Consider the following 16,018-nt stretch of genomic DNA (forward strand, 5'->3'; position numbering starts at 1 on the left):
CTTTGGAGAACTGTCTGTTTAGATCTTCTGCACATTTTTTGATGGGGTTGTTTGTTTTTTTGGTATGGAACTGCAGAGGTTGTTTATAAATTTTGGAGATCAATCCCTTGTCAGTGGATGCACTTGCAAAGATTTTCTCCCATTATTTGGGTTGTCTTTTTGTTTAGGGTTTCCTTTGCTGTGTAGAAGCTTTTCAGTTTGATTAGTTCCCATTTGTTTATTTTTGTTTTTATTGTCAATACTCTAAGAGGTGGATCTGAGAAGATGTTGCTGTCGTTTATGTCAGAGAGTGTTTGGCCTATGTTTTTCTCTAAAAGTTTTATAGTGTCTGGGACATTTTTACCCTTCAGCTGTAGGATGTGGAAACAATGCCACGTTCCTTCCACTCGGGAGCAGGTATAAAGGCATCTCCTCAGCGCAGTGGGAGCAGCTGTGGAGGGTCTGGCCCTTCTGCGTTCCTCCTCCTTTTCTTCTTCCAGCACCAAATTCCCAGCCCTGCTCTCCATCCTCACCAAGGGACCCACCACGTCTGTGTGACCACAAAGGACATTCACCAAAGATGTGTCCCAGACTCAGAATTGCTCATGTTCTCATGGAAAACAAAAGCAAGAAAGAATCAAATTCCGAATCTGCGCAGTAGTAACACACACGTGCCCAACGGTGGGTCAGAAGGCTTTGCCGACGAAGGAGCCCCAGCCACAGGGAGGGTGGGTGTGTCTGAGTGCAGCATGGCACCAAGGCCCGAGGGGCTGACAGGGAACAGGTGTCTGATGCCTTCGGAGGTCACAGCATCCAAGTCGAGGGTGCAAATCCAGGTGAGAATATGCCTGAAGGAGGTTTTCTACTCCCTCCATCAGGAGAGGGTGAAGCGCAGGACTTAATACCTTTCACCTTATGGTCTCTCAAGGAGGAGCTGGAATGAGTCATCCAGGGAAATGTACCAAACCCATCTGCCGTTCTCCCAGAGAAAAACCCAGAAATTCCCCACAGCGAGAGATATGGAACCAGGGGGATATTGTGGCTTATTCCCATCTGGCCTGTGGAGTCATCTGTGCCCAGGAGGGATCCTTCAAGATGCTGGTCCTTCTCCCATCTTGTCCCAGCTTCCCCACCCCCCAGGATATGTTTGCCCTGAGCCTGCTCCTGGTTTTCTACGCGGCCTGTTCCTGTGGTGCTTTTTTTTTTTTTTTTTTTTCAGTTCTACTGCTTTATTTTATTTTATTTTTATTATATTTTTTTTCCACTGTACAGCATGGGGACCAAGTTACATGTATACATTTTTTTCCTCCCTTTGTTCTATTGCAATATAAGTATCTAGACATAGTTCTCAATGCTACACAGCAGGATCTCATTGTAAATCCGTTCCAAGAGCAATAGTTTGCATCCGATAACCCCACGCTCCCTATCCCTCCCACTCCCTCCCTCTCCCCCCAGGCAGCCACAAGTCTATTCTCCAAGTCCATGATTTTCTTTTCTGTGGAAATGTTCATTTGTGCTGTATATTAGATTTCAGTTATAGTGATATAATATGGTATTTGTCTTTCTCTTTCTGACTCATTTCACTCAGTATGAGAGTCTCTAGTTCCATCCATGTTGCTGCAAATGGCATTATGTTGTTCTTTTTATGACTGAGTAGTATTCCATTGTGTATATATACCACATCTTCCTAATCCAATCATCTGTTGATGACATTTGGGTTGTTTCCATGTCTTGGCTATTGTGAATAGTGCTGCAATGAACATGAGGGTGCATGCGAGAACACAAACTCCAAATCCCAAGACTGAAATGAGCGCCTTTGCAAGAGCATGGCTGTCCCCGGGGAATTTGCAGCAGGATTCTCAGGCTGAGCTCCGGGTGGACCGGGTTCTCCGTCATCTTGTTTACTGTGTTCGTACATCTTCTTACCCTGCAGCTGACTGTTGTCCTCCAGGCTCTGCGACTCCCAGCTCCTGCACAGCTGGATAGACTGTCCACTGTACGGTGGGACATCTCGGGGAGGGAGCTTGGATCTGGAAACCCAGTGAAGGCCTCTGAAGCAGTACGGTTTCTGAAGGAGAGCACAGTTGCTCCACAGGTATTTTATTCTAAGATTAGACCCTGATTTTAGCCACTCTGTCCACTCTGCTGGTAGAGATGCTGGGCCATCCTGCCCGGTGGCCTCCCTAGCAGAATTGTTTCTCAGCAGAAAGAACAGGAATTGTGCTTGACAGATAATTAAGAAAATTGACAGGAAATAGCATTTGGCCTCTTTGAAGGTGAACTGCAGTTTGTAAGAGACCATCTAAATCTCATTTCCCGAGACCCCAGATGGCAAAGCTCTGAGTAGCATAGCTCTGTGCACTAGGCTTGTATTAAATTAATCTTTGTCTACCTCTTGCTGTCCTTTACATTTTAACTTTAAGTTGGAAGGAAAAAATCTTTGCAGGACCCAACCACAGGCCTCCTGGGTCACTGCCGATCACAAGAGGGGTGCAGTGAAGGGCTCAGACCCCTTGGAACTGAAGCTAGATGACACCATCCAAGAATGAGGTGACTCCAGTTCTGAGGGAGCAGGGGTGGTTTTGTGCAGTTGGGTGGGGGAAAGTACCTCACTCTCCCATGAGTGGAGAGACATGCCCAGTGCTTAGTCTCTGTGGGGCTACAAGGACCAGGGCTCAGATCTTCTGGAAAGGCATCGACTTCAAACCTCCCACTGGGTCCAGGCTCCAGGGGAAGGACACACCTTGATGTCCCGTCTCCCCTCCACAGACACAACCCAGCTCTCCCTTCTGTGAGGGCCTGCTCTCCACCCACAAAAAAATGGCTGTTTGCCCCAAGCAAGGCCCAGGAGAGACTCAGGCTTGGGGTCCTGCAGCACCCACGACAGAGACCCACTCTGCCACCTTCCTGTGCTCAGGTCTGCAAAGCCAGTCACGGAGGGTTACTGCTATTACTCCCAAGACCTTTGGGTGCTATTTCCTAGCAAGGAAGAGCAGGAAAACTAACATCTCATCCTTTTCTCTGTCCACTCTAGCAATTGTATGCAAAACACAGAAAGTCAGCACTGTGCACCTAACCTAGGAGAAATTACCTGTTGTTTCCAGGAGGCAGTCGCATGTTACAGAGGGTGTGCTTTAGAAAGTCACATTTTTTTCAGAGTTCCCATTGTGGCTCAGCGGGTTAAGAACCTGACTAGTATCCATGAGGACACCAGTTCAATCTCTGGCCTCACTCAGTGGGTTAAAGATTTGGCGTTGCTGTTAACTGTGGTGTAGTTTGCAGACACGGCTCTGGCGTTGCTGTGGCTGTGGTATAGGCCAGCAGCTACAGCTCTGATTCCACCACTAGCCTGGAAACTTCCATATACTGGGAGTGCAGCTGTAAAAAGAAAAAAGAAAATCACACTTTTCTGCCCTGCAATGGCTGTGGTGATATCAGCAGGATTTGGGAGGTGGCCTTCCAAGTTGTCTCATGTACCTCACCCTTTTGGAGCAGCAGTAGGACCACAGCGTTCCATTTTAATGTTCTGACAGTGCGAGCCATCCATTATTGCCTCTCCCGTCATTCCCTGGAGAAGATGAAGGAGTTGGGGCACTGGGGCTCAGGTGCCTGCAGGGACCACCTACCCCTAAACCCTGGGTCCTCTCAGAAAAGCAGGTAGGGCTGCAGGAACCTGGAGCCCTTCCTCCCTGCCCCGCCCCACAGAAGGTCTGCATCACATTGCATGACTACATACGTGGTCCATGCATATTTCTTGGATGTCTCAGCGAGAACCATTTACTCTTATGGTTTTCAGTGTGGGAAAGGCACAAATACAGCTCTTATGACTCCAAGGAATCTAAGAACAGGAGTCCAGCTTTTTAGAAATTCTGATAGTCATTAGGGCAGTTGCTTTGTTTTGATGGTGCTTATTTTTTGGGGTGGGGGGGAGTTTGGGCTATTTGGGAAATGTCCATGATTTTCAGCCTGCTGTTTATTTTAGCCCAACTAACATTGCTGCAGACTCAAGAAAAATGGACACCTTCTATGGTGTCACAACATAGGATGAAAAAAGAGCACCATGGTGCCAAGAATCAACATGATGGCTTTTAAAATTTAGACTACCAAGCAAGGACCATTAGCTTAAGTGTCATTTTTTTCTGATGTCAGAATTTCAATGTGTCATTAATTCAATAAGCATCTCTTAGCACAGTCAAATAAGAGTTGAATCTGAATTAACATTGCCTCATAACTCTGTGATTTCCTTTGCCAACAAAATTGGTAGCTAATGTAAATACAATACTATGAATTGGCAGGTATATGTTCCCATAAAACTTATTCCAAGAACACTTTTTTTAAAGTTTTTACCTTGCTGGGCAGGTAGCTGGGGTGGGAGTGAATGGTGCATTCAAAGCCCGAAGAGCTAAAATCTCTGAACCAACAACATTCTTGCCACATATAGTTCACTCTTATTACAACTTATTTTGCAAAGAAATATCATCTTGTGAAGCTACAGCTGAGTGCCAGAAACACATTTTGACTGTACATCTGGTTTGGTGTCACAAACTGAACAGCAGAAAAACAAGAGTAAATTCAGCAAATGTTCTACTTGCTAACATAACTGCTTCACACCACCTTTGAGATTATTGGAAATTACATGCTGCAAGACTCCATCTGTAATTTCAAAAGAAGTATCCCAGGCATGTTTTTGACAACAGCCCAACATCACTGGAATAAATACATAAATTTCCAGAGTGAGCCCTGATTTGGATGGATGGATAAATCCCAGGGTCATTGTTTTAAACTAACAGCCTCGTGTGCAGCCACTATGGAGAATAGTATGGAAGTTCCTTTAAAAAACTAAAAATTGTGGTACTATATGATCTAGTAATCCTACTCCTGAGCGTATATCAAGAAAAGATGAAGAGTCTAATTCAAAAACATACATATATCCCAGTGTTCATTGCCGCACTATTTACAACAGCCAAGACATGGAAACAACCTAAATGTCCATCAATAGAGGAATGGATAAAGACATATATACAATGGAATATTACTCAGCCATGAAAAAGAATGGAATGATGCCATTTGCAGCAACATGCTTGGACATAGAGATTATCATAATAAGTGAAGTAAGCCAGACAGAGAAAGACAAATATCATGGTATCACTGATATGTGGAATCTAAAAAAAAAGAAAAAAGGTATAAATGAGCTTATTTACAAAACAGAAATAGACTCACAGATATAGAAAACAAACTTATGATTACCAAAGGGAAAAGTAGGGGAGGGATAAATTAGGAGTTTGGGAATAACATATGCATACTACTATATCTAAAACAGATAATCAACAATGATAATATTACACCTATTTTTATGATTAATTATTTGATTACTTTTTATCTTTCCAACTAGAATACAATCTCTGTGATTTTTTTCTTTGCCGTATTATCCAGGTGTTAACACTGGCTCAGAGAAATGCTCAACATTTTTTTTTCATTAATGAAGAAATGATGAGAGGAATGAGAGATAAGGAGACAGACCAGGCTTGAAAACTTAGTACTAAAAAGTTGTACTTTATTTGAGCCCATCAGCTGGGCAAGGCAGTAAGAGTCAAGAAGAATGCTAACATAAAACCCAAAAGCTGTTGGAGGGTGGCTGTAAGGAACAGAGCAAAGGGTTGGGACATAGCATCAAAGCAAGGAAGGAAGCCATGTCCCTGCTTAGAACTGCTTATTTAAATTCCATGTATCCGTCAGGATGGGCTGGTTTAGGCTGAGCTAACAGACTGCCCACATCTCAGTATCTTAGACAAGAAAGGCTTATTTCCCATTCCCAATTCCTGACCCATGCAAGGCCATTTCTCTGCCCTCACCCAGGCACCCCCTACCACCCTGGCACCCTTTCCAGGAATGCTCCTAGTAATGGTGCCAGAAGGAAGGGAGCTCTGGGGGGGGGGGGTCTCGCATCACTGATAAAATGCTCCGGCTTAACCATGACATGTGTCATTATCATTTCTGCTTCCAACTCATTGTCCACAAGCAGGCACATAGGACCACAGCATCACAAGAGCCCCGGGAAACATGATTCTAGCCCAAGCCTAGAGGACGAGAGCTGGGGATGCTGTGAATCATATTGGTAACTACTACTGACTTTGTCATTTCTTGCCCAGCAACCTCCATGACAACTTGGTTTTATAGTGAACCAATTGCAAATGATGAGAATTTTACAGAAATTCATCATAAAGTCATTGTTTGTATTTACCCAAAAGCACAAGAATTTTCCTCTCTTTCTTCAGTTTCTTCAGTGAGACCCCCTAATCATTCCAGAAAGATTCAATTACAGAAAAGTAAAGCATAACTCAGAATTTGTTTGAATTCCTTTTTGTCTTTATTTATAGTCATCCCTGCATGCATTCAACAAAATTACAGCACACCTGCCCTGAACCAATAGAAAAAGCACCCTCATTGCAAAACCTTAGTCATAACAGCTTGTCACCTCAACTCTGGTCCTTTAAAGAAGACTAAGTTGTGGTAAAGCAAAAACATCAATGTGGGGATCCAAGTTTCCCGTCTTAACCACATGTTCCAGACAAATAGCTGAAGAAAGTGGCCTAAATTTTAATATTAGATTTCTGCAGGGAACTTCCATTGCCATAGTCTGGTTATATTGGTCAAAGCAAATCATATTAACTAAATCCCTAACAAAAACAGATCCATTTACAATATTATCTTGATACCTGTTGAGTCATGTTCAGAGAAACAACAAAAGACGCATTCAGTACTCTCTGGCTGTGACCAGGCAGTAAAGAGAAATAAGAATTGGATCATATTTCAGATAATTTAAATAATGTGAAACGGAGAGTGGCAGTTCTACCTAATACTCTAGACATGTTCTGAACTTGACAGAGTCAGCTGAACCTTTTCAGCTCTCGCTGCACCAGGGCTCCCTTAACTTCACTCAGTATATGAATTTGCCCTCTCAGAAATGTGAGATTGTGTGTGTGTGTGTGTGTGTGTGTGTGTGTGTGTGTGTTTGTGTGTGTGTGTGTGTGTGTGTGTGTGCGCGCAGTTACTTTACTCCTCACCAAGGCCTTGAGGTAGACCAGAAGAATGGAGGAAGTTGTAGGAGGTTGGAAAGTTAAATAGAGGAAAGAGAATTGATCCCATGGAAAATCTTTTTTTTTTTTTTTTTTTTTTTTTTTTTCCTTTTTACCACAGCACATGGAAGTTCCCAAGCTAGGGATCAAATTGGGGCTGCAACTGCCAGCCACAGCCATAGCCAGATCTTAGCCTCATCTATAACCTAAACCGCAGCTCACACCAATGCCAAATTCTTAACCCAATGAGCGAGGCCAGGGATCAACCCTGTGTCCTCATAGAGACAACGTCAGGTTCTTAAACTGCTGAACCACAACAAGAACAGGAACGGAAAATCTTTTGGAAATCCTAGAATGAGGAAAAGCAGCTTCTGCTATTTTATGTTTTTCTCCCTTCACTCAACCCCTCCTATGTACCAGGCACTATTGTAGAGTCAAAGACACACAGTGAATAAAATAGAGAAGGTCTCTGCCCTCGTGGAGTTTATATTCTGGCGAAAGGGGGAAAACAATCAGCACAATATAAATAAAGATGAGAATATCAGATCATGACAGACACTGAGAAGAATATACAACAGGATAATAAATGTGATCAAGAATGACGATGATTAATAGCACTGGAGATGGTGGAGGAGGAAGACTTGTGAGCTCACTGCCAACCGTGGACACTACAAAACCACAACCACACACAGAACAACCTGAAGGCCAGGTGAACAGCTCTACCACTGTTGCAGAAACCGTGGCAGTGGAAAGAGACAAATGGCAGTCAGAGATGCCGAATAGCTAGGTTTATCCAGCACCTGTGCAGGTTCAGAGGCGTATCTCCAGAGTCTGAGCACCAGGTCTTTGTTCTGGGTACCTTTTATGCAATACAGACTTCCGGTCTTGTTTTTTCCGTGCAAGCACCCCTGGCCCACCCCTTTCCTGGAGCAGACAGAGTTCCTGCCTAAGAAGCTGAGCAAACAAGATTACAAAAGCAAAGCTGATAAACAATGTTTGGAGCAGGGTTAATAGGGCTGCTAGCAAGGACATAAGGTACATAGTTGCTACAAGATTACAAGAAGAGTAATATGTGGGAAGCAAAGCTGTTGTCAGGCAAGCTGCTGTCAGGTGTGCTGCTGCCTCTCCAGCCTTGGGGTTGTTTCTGTAGTTAAAACTTACTTCACTACAACCAAGTATATAAAGAGAAAACCACCAAGCCAGGTGGGAGGGGCAGATGTGAGCCAGGCAGGACCTACCTCCCCAGGTGATCCGAAACGGGAGGGGATGTCACACCTTGGACTCCTCCTTAGAGGAAGGGATTCCAGGCCACACTGAACACCCCAGCCCTGGGAAGACGAGCCCCATAACTGGCTTTGAAAACCAAGTATGGGAGCTCCCACTGAGGCTCAGCAGTAACGGACCCAACAAATTAGTATCCATGAGGACACAGGTTCAATCCCTGGCCCCCACTCAGTGGGGTAAGGATCCATCATTGCTGTGAGCTACAGTGTAGGTCATAGATGTGGCTCAGATCCCACCTTGCTGTGGCTGCGGTGTAGGCCGGCCACTGCAGCTCCAATCCTACCCCTAGCCACTTCTATATGCCACAGGTGCAGCCCTAAAAAGAAAGAAAGAGAGAAAGAAAAAAGAAAACTAAGTATGGATCAAGTAAAGGCCTTCATTAAACACAGCAAAGTCAGCGATGTTTATAGGACTTGCCTAAATCAAATGAGATGGACATATTCATATAGGGAAGAGACAAAAATATCCCAAACTAATGCAGAAGGAAAGCAGAAGTTACTATATCAATGTCTGGTACACTTCAAAAAGAATTAACTGGATTAAAGGAAAGTTAACAGTTAACAACCTACAAAGTATATGTCATAAACACATTTGCACCAAGTGACAACTGCATTGAATTGAAAAGCTGGTAGACTAGTGAATGACACATCCACCATTGTATTTGGAGATTCTAACACACCTTTCTCAGAATTTGAGCACTTTGAAAATACACACACAAATAAGGAAATAGAAGCTATGAACAATTTAGCTGTCATTTTTTACTCAAAGCTATTTATGGAGATTTTCATCAGCACACATATGTTTTTTTCAATTAATTATGTAATATTATAAAAGTTAATTTTGTATGAAGCCATGAAGATTATCACAAAACTATTTTTAAATATTGTATAAAACCAGAATGAAACAAAGTAGAAATAAACGTAATGACAAAGTCAGGATCATAAGCCCCAGGAAAGTAAAGTAACTATATTTTAAATCTAGAGAATGTGACAGTGTTCAGTATTGGTAATGACAAGATAAAGCAATAGAATAGACCAGAAAGTCATGATATCTATCAAAATAAAAATGAGAATAAAAAGCAGTATTTCAAATCAATTGAGGCAAAAAGATTCCTTGAATCATGTTTCACAGTTTGTTATAGCCGTCTTGGGGGAAGAATTGAGTCCTTTCTTATCCTTTACTTCAAAATAAATCCCAAACAGACCATCAATTCAAACACCAAAAAAATGAAATGATAAAAGAGGGAAAATATGGCACTTTTAAAAATAATCGGAATGAAGGCTTTCCTAAGCAAAGCATAAAACATAGGATAAAATTGATAAAATTGATTTAAAATTGTAGGTTTGTGTAGGAAAAAAGCAATAAACAAAGTAAAATGTAAAACCAGGGGAAATATTTGTCACACATAATGGAAAGAGTTAATTTCCTTACTATGTGAAAATCTCTTCAAAATCTGTGACTATGATGAACAAACTAACCAAAAATGTTACATTAAGGATGAAATCAGCTCACAATAAAGCAAATACTATTGCCAAGATGCTCAAAATCGCCTACAATTATAAACCAAAAGTAGCAGAATCTAAAACAGACCAATAGAACAGACAATCCTTAGTAAGTCTGACGAGGTAAAACACAAATACATAACATACAAGTTTTGTGCAGGAATTTTCCAATTCTCTTTATGTTCTCAATACCCAAATTTGACAGATGGCTCAAAAAAACAAACAAAGCACACACCAGTCTCACTTATGAGTATAAAGATTAAAATACTAAACAAAATCAGAAGTATACTTTTAAAAACACACTAACACCAGTTAGGGTTCATTGAAGAAATGCAATAATGGTTTATTGTTGGGAAAGCCACAAAGTTCATGACTGAATTCACAATCAAAGCATAAACAGTGAAAAGAGATTTGATATGATTTAGTATCCGTTATGGATTTTTTTAATTATTATTATTGTCTTTTTTGGCCACCCTGTGTGTATGGAGTTGCTGGGCCAGGGATCAGATTCAAGCCACAGCTATGGCCACACCAGATCCTTAACCCACTGTGCCAGGCTGGGGATCAAACCTGTATTGTTGCACCACAGCAGGAACTCCCCCATTACTGATTTTTTTGGGGGGGGCACCCCGTGGCATATAGAGTTACTGGGCTAGGGATCAGATTTGGATCTATGCCGTTGTGGCAGTGCCAGATCCATCAACCCACTGTGTGGGGCTGGGGATCAAAACTTCGTCCCAGAGTTTCAGAGACAACGAATCCCATTGTACCACAGCAGGAATTCCTGATTTTTTTTCTTTTTTTAATCTTAACAAATTAAGAAAAGGAAGCACCCTATCTTGGTAAAAGTAGCAAATGTTTTAATGAATAGTGAGACACCAAAGTAATTTTCTTCCAAAGCAGGAACAAAACGGGAAGATCTCTGTCACCCTCTGCCCAATAATTCTTGTTACCTGGACTCTTAGCCTGCTTGTTTCTGCCTTTGGTAATAACCACTGGTTCCCGTTCATGGAGTCATCTTACTGGGTCTTTTCTTGATTGTATGCTGGTTATTTTACTTGAAAAATCATTTGCAGGAATAATTTCTCTTCTACTCTCAAAGAGAATGTTTACCGAATTGCTTTTGCCAAGCACCCGAGGCACTGGTGTTCTGGGTCACCTCAGCCCACGTAAGGCTTAGCATTTTGCTGGCCCAGAGATTGCTGGAAACTGGGTCAGAATCCACAGAGGGATGGGATTCTATCTGATTCTCTTCACCAGGCCAGGGTCTGGAAGAGCCAGGCCAGTGAAGGCTGGCTTGCTAAGCACCCAACCTTGGCAGGGCCTGGATTACAGCCTCTGCCCCAGGGGCTCCTGGAGCAGAGCCCCACATAGCTGTCTCTCCCTGATCCCAGAACACTCCCAGACTCCGGGTTCCTAATACTTTGCCATCTCCTGAGCTGTTGGAAGGTTTCTGGATGTTTTTACACTTTACGCAGATTTGGGATGGGGACAGGGGGTCTTCAGAAAGAGAGAGGGTGGATCTGATGACTTAGTCTGAAACTCCCAGACTCAGAAGTCTTTTTTTGTTTGTTTTTTTTGTTTTAGTCTACCCTCAGAGGTTTTTTTGTTTGTTTGTTTGTTTGTTTGTTTTTTGAGCTAAAGTAATCAAGTATGTCCAGCTTGTCTCCTAGTGCTGTGCTTTGGGTCATTGTGTTGAAACAGTGGTCACTGGTCATTTGTTTCCAGTTTTACTGAGTGTAACGGACTTGCAGCCCTGAGTAAATTACATAATAACTTGACATAAATTGAGAAGCCATTCCCACAGTAGCTTTAGTTGCTTCCATTGTATCACATAGATTAAAAAATGTCTTTTCCCTCCTAACCAGGACTCTAAGGAGCTCCTCTCTTAACAGTTTTCAAACATGCCACAGGGCTGTGCATCACATCCCAAGAACTTACTTCTGACTTTTTGTACCTTTTGACCTTTTGACCACCTTCCTCTAATCCCCACCCCCCCGCCACGCCCCACAACTTCTGGTAACTGCTAATCTGATCCCTTTTTTGATTAGTTTGCATTTGTTTTTTTAGATTCCACATATAGGTGAGACCACACAGTACTTGTCTTTCTCTGTCTGACTTTTGCACTTCGCATAATGCCCTTAAGGTCCACAGAAGCAGAGGTCTTACTTATCATCTTTTAAGATTTTTCTGAAGTTCTGACCAATGAAATAAGAAGACAACAAAAGATTGTAGAAAATGAAAATATTTGTGTTTGAAAAACAGGAAAAAAAAGTCTATTAAGCATAATAAAAGCACAGAGGTATAAGATACAATTTTTTAATCACTTGGTTTTCTACTGAAAATCAATTAACAGAAAATATGATGAAAACCCTAGAACAAAAAAATCACTAGTATAAATATTATGGTGTTTTTTTTAATATGTCAGCTTGGGAAAATAAATATTCCCAGTATTATCATTTTGCTATACAGCAGAAACTGACAGAACATTGTAAATCAACTAGACTTTAATTTAAATTTTTTTAAATATCCCCAGTATTAAATAAAATACTAATTTGAAGGCATTTGTAAACATGTGGAAAATCATGTATTCATTATTCAGTTAATTTTAAAATAAGGGAGATTATTTTAAGTAATCCAGGTGGGCCTCATTCAGTCTGTTTGAAGCCTTAAAATAAAGGGGTTCCCATTGTGATTCAGTGGGTTAAGGACCTGACATAGTGTGCATGAGGAGACAGGTTCAATCCCTGACAGTGCTCACTGGGTTAAGAATCTGGCATTGCCACAAGTTGCAGCGTGGGTCACAGGTGTGGCTCAGATCTGCTATTGCCCTGGATGTGGTGTAAACAGCAGCAGCAGCAGCTCTGATTTGATCCCTAGCAAAAAAGAAAAAAAAAAAAAAAGCACTGAGGCTTCCCAGGAGGAGGAGGAATTCCACCTGTGTTCCAGCTGTAGCAGTACCCACAGCCCAGGAGACCTTCCTCCTGCCCTTCTTGACAGCCTTACAGATTTGGGCTGGCCTCTGTAATCCCACTAACCAATTTTTTATAACACATCCTTTAACATATACCTCCTACCAGCTCTGCGTCTCTGGTTGAACACTAGCTGATATGATAGGTAATAAATATAACAATAAGTCGTTTGAGGCCTTCATGAAGAAGACTGTCAAATTTGGTTGAAGGACAGAAAAGTAGATAAGAGACTGCACAAAGTTCTGCACTGAAAATTTAAAATGCTACAAAAAAATGAATGCAATTAAAAGTAAAATCCTAGCAAGACTTTTTTGGGGGGGAGAATTTGATAAGTTTCTGCTAAATAAAAAAGACAAATCATGGTGGTGGGAAGAAAATAACCTACCAAATAGTAAAGCATGCCACAAAGCTACAATAGCTTTATGTTTTTCTTAAAAAAATTTTTTTTTGTTAAAGTGTATTTGAGTTCAATGTTGTGCTAATTTCTGCTGTACAGAAAAGTGACCCAGTTATACACATATATACATTCTTTTTTTATATTCTTTTCTATCATGGTCTATCCCAGGAAATTGGATATAGTTCCCTGTACTGTACAGTAGGACCCCATTGCTTATCCATTCTAAATGTAATGGTTTGCATCTACTAACCCCAAACTCCCAGTCCATCCCACTCTCTCCCCCCACCCCTTGACAACCACAAGTCTGTTCTCCAAGTCCATGAGTTTGTTTCTTTTCTGTAGATAGGTTCGTTTGTGCCATATTTTACATTCCACATATAGGTGATTTCATATGGTATGTCTTTTTCTTTCTGACTTGCTCCACTTAGTATGAGAATCTCTAGTTCCATCCATGTTGCTACAAATGGCATTATTTTGTTCTTTTTACGGCTGAGTAGCATTCCATTATGTATATGTACCACATCTTCTTAATCCATTCCTCTGTCAGTGGACATTTAGCTTGTTTCCATGTCTTGGCTATTGTGAATAGTGCTGCAATGAACGTAGGGGTGCACGTATCTTTTTTAATTGTAGTTTTGTCAAGATATATGCCCAGAAGTGGGATTGCTGATAGTTCTATATTCAGTTTTCTGAGGTGCCTCCATACTGTTTCCCATAGTGGTTGTACAGCAATTTACATTTCCACTTACAATGAAGGAGGGTTCCCTTTTCTCCATACCCTCTCCAGCATTTGTTATTGGTAGACTTTTTGATGGTGGCCCTTCTGACTGGTGTGAGGTGGTACCTCATTGTAATTTTAATTTGCATTTCTCTAATTGTTAGTGATGTCGAGCATCTTTTCACGTGCCTACTGGCCATCTGTATGTTTTCTTTGGAGAAATAATGTATTTAGGTCTTCTGCCCATTTTTTGATTCGGTTGTTTTCTTTGTTGTTAAGTTATATGAGCTCTTTGTGTATTTTGAAGATTAGGCCTCTGTCAGTTGAATTGTTTGCCAATATTTTCTCCCATTCCATAGGCAGTCTTTTTGGGTTTTTTGTTTGTTTGATGTCGGTTTTTTATGGTTTCCTTTACTGTGGTGGGGGGGGGGGCAGAAAGCAGGAGGCATAACTCACTCAGACTTCAGATAAAGCTACAAAGCTACAGTAATCAAAACAATGTGGTGATGGTACAAAAACAGGCATATTGATCAGTAAGTAGAACATAATAGAGAGCCCAGAAATAAACCTACACACCCACAGTCAATTAATCTTCAACAAAGGAGGCAAGAATATATAATAAAGAAAAGATAGTCTCTTCAGCAAGTGGTGCTTGGAAAATTGGACAGCTGCATATGAATCAATGAAACTAGAACACACCATCTCACCATGCACAAAAATAAAGTTAAAATGACTTAAAGACTTAAATATAAGACATGACATCCTAAAACTCCTAGAAGAGGACATTGGGCAAAACATTCTCTGACATAAATCATACCAGTGTTTTCCTAGGTCAGTCTCCCAAAGCAATAGAAATAAAAACAAACAAACAAAAAAATTGGGCCTAATCAAACTTACAATAGCTTTAAAAATGTGAAGTTAGCAGAAGAAGCAGCAAACAAATCAAAGAAACAGAACAAGGAGCTCAGAAACAGATACACGTGGAAATGGGAATTTAATGCACGAAAAGTGTGATATTCAAATCACTATGGGGGAGTTCCCATTGTGGCTGAGTAGTAAGGAGCCCAGCTAGTATCCATGAGGACTTGGGTTCAATCCCTGGCCCAGCTCAGTGGATTAAGAATCTGGCATGGTGTAGGTTGCAGACCCAGCCTGGATCTGGCGTTGCTGTGGCTGTGGCATTGGCCAGCAACTGTAGCTCCAAAAAGACTCCTAGCCTGGCCTGGGAATTTCCATATGCTGCAGGTGCAGCCCTAAAAAGCAAAAAAAAAAAAAAAAGAGAGAGTGAGAGATCAGTATGCGAATGATGGATACCAGTTATCTTTTGTTTAGAAACACACTACCCAAAAATGCTAGATTAAAAGATGAACCATTTACTTAGTTCACAATTCGGTGGTTTGGCAATTTGGGCAGGAGCGAGCTGGGTGATTCTTTCAGTCTGGGTTTGCTCCTGGGTCTGTGGTCAGCTAGAGCTGACAGGCTTTGAATGATCTCACTCATGTGACTCAAGAGTCACTGGGAGGGGAGTTTCTGTCTCGGTGCAGCCAAAACAAATCCCACTAGGAATCATGAGGTTTCAGCTTTGATCCCTGGCCTTGCTCAGTGGGTTAAGGATCCAGCATTGCCACAGATCTGGTGTTGCTGTGGCTGTGGCGTAGGCCAGCAGCTGCAGCTTCAATTCGACCCCTAGCCTGGGGAACCTCCATGTGCCTCAGGTTCGGCCCTAAAAAGCAAAAAAATAGAGTCACTGGCAGGAACAGGGGAGACTGGGCCATGCATCCCATCATCTAGCAAGCCCGTCCTGCAAGTTCCAGGAGCAGCAAGCGGGTGCACCTTGATGCTCAAGCACTTTTTAAATCTCTGCTTGCATCATGTTTGCTATTGTCCTGTTGGCCAGAGCAAGTCAGATACCCAAGAGTCAGTGGAGGAGGAGGCACTAACGGAGAGCTTGGACACAGGAAGGAGGGAGCACACTCATGCATTGCTATAATCGATCTAGCATCATGAATTATTCAATAAATGATGCTGGGAAAACTGAACCATTTGGGCAGAAAGTAGGCTATATTCCTATACTACACCAAAATAAATCC

At 41.8% G+C, this 16,018-nt stretch overlaps 1 long non-coding RNA gene across 1 annotated transcript in view; it reads left to right on the forward strand.

The window, feature by feature from the left end:
- The window catches only part of LOC102166040, a 67,417-nt gene continuing 53,064 nt past the window's right edge, over window positions 1,666-16,018 (forward strand). Inside the window, exon 1 of the long non-coding RNA XR_002338656.1 lies at window positions 1,666-2,074. This is a non-coding gene — a long non-coding RNA (uncharacterized LOC102166040). The remainder of the gene's footprint in view (window positions 2,075-16,018) is intronic.

Source organism: Sus scrofa, chromosome 14, assembly GCF_000003025.6.
Source record: "Sus scrofa isolate TJ Tabasco breed Duroc chromosome 14, Sscrofa11.1, whole genome shotgun sequence".
In the NCBI taxonomy this organism is placed as follows: Eukaryota; Metazoa; Chordata; class Mammalia; order Artiodactyla; family Suidae; genus Sus; species Sus scrofa.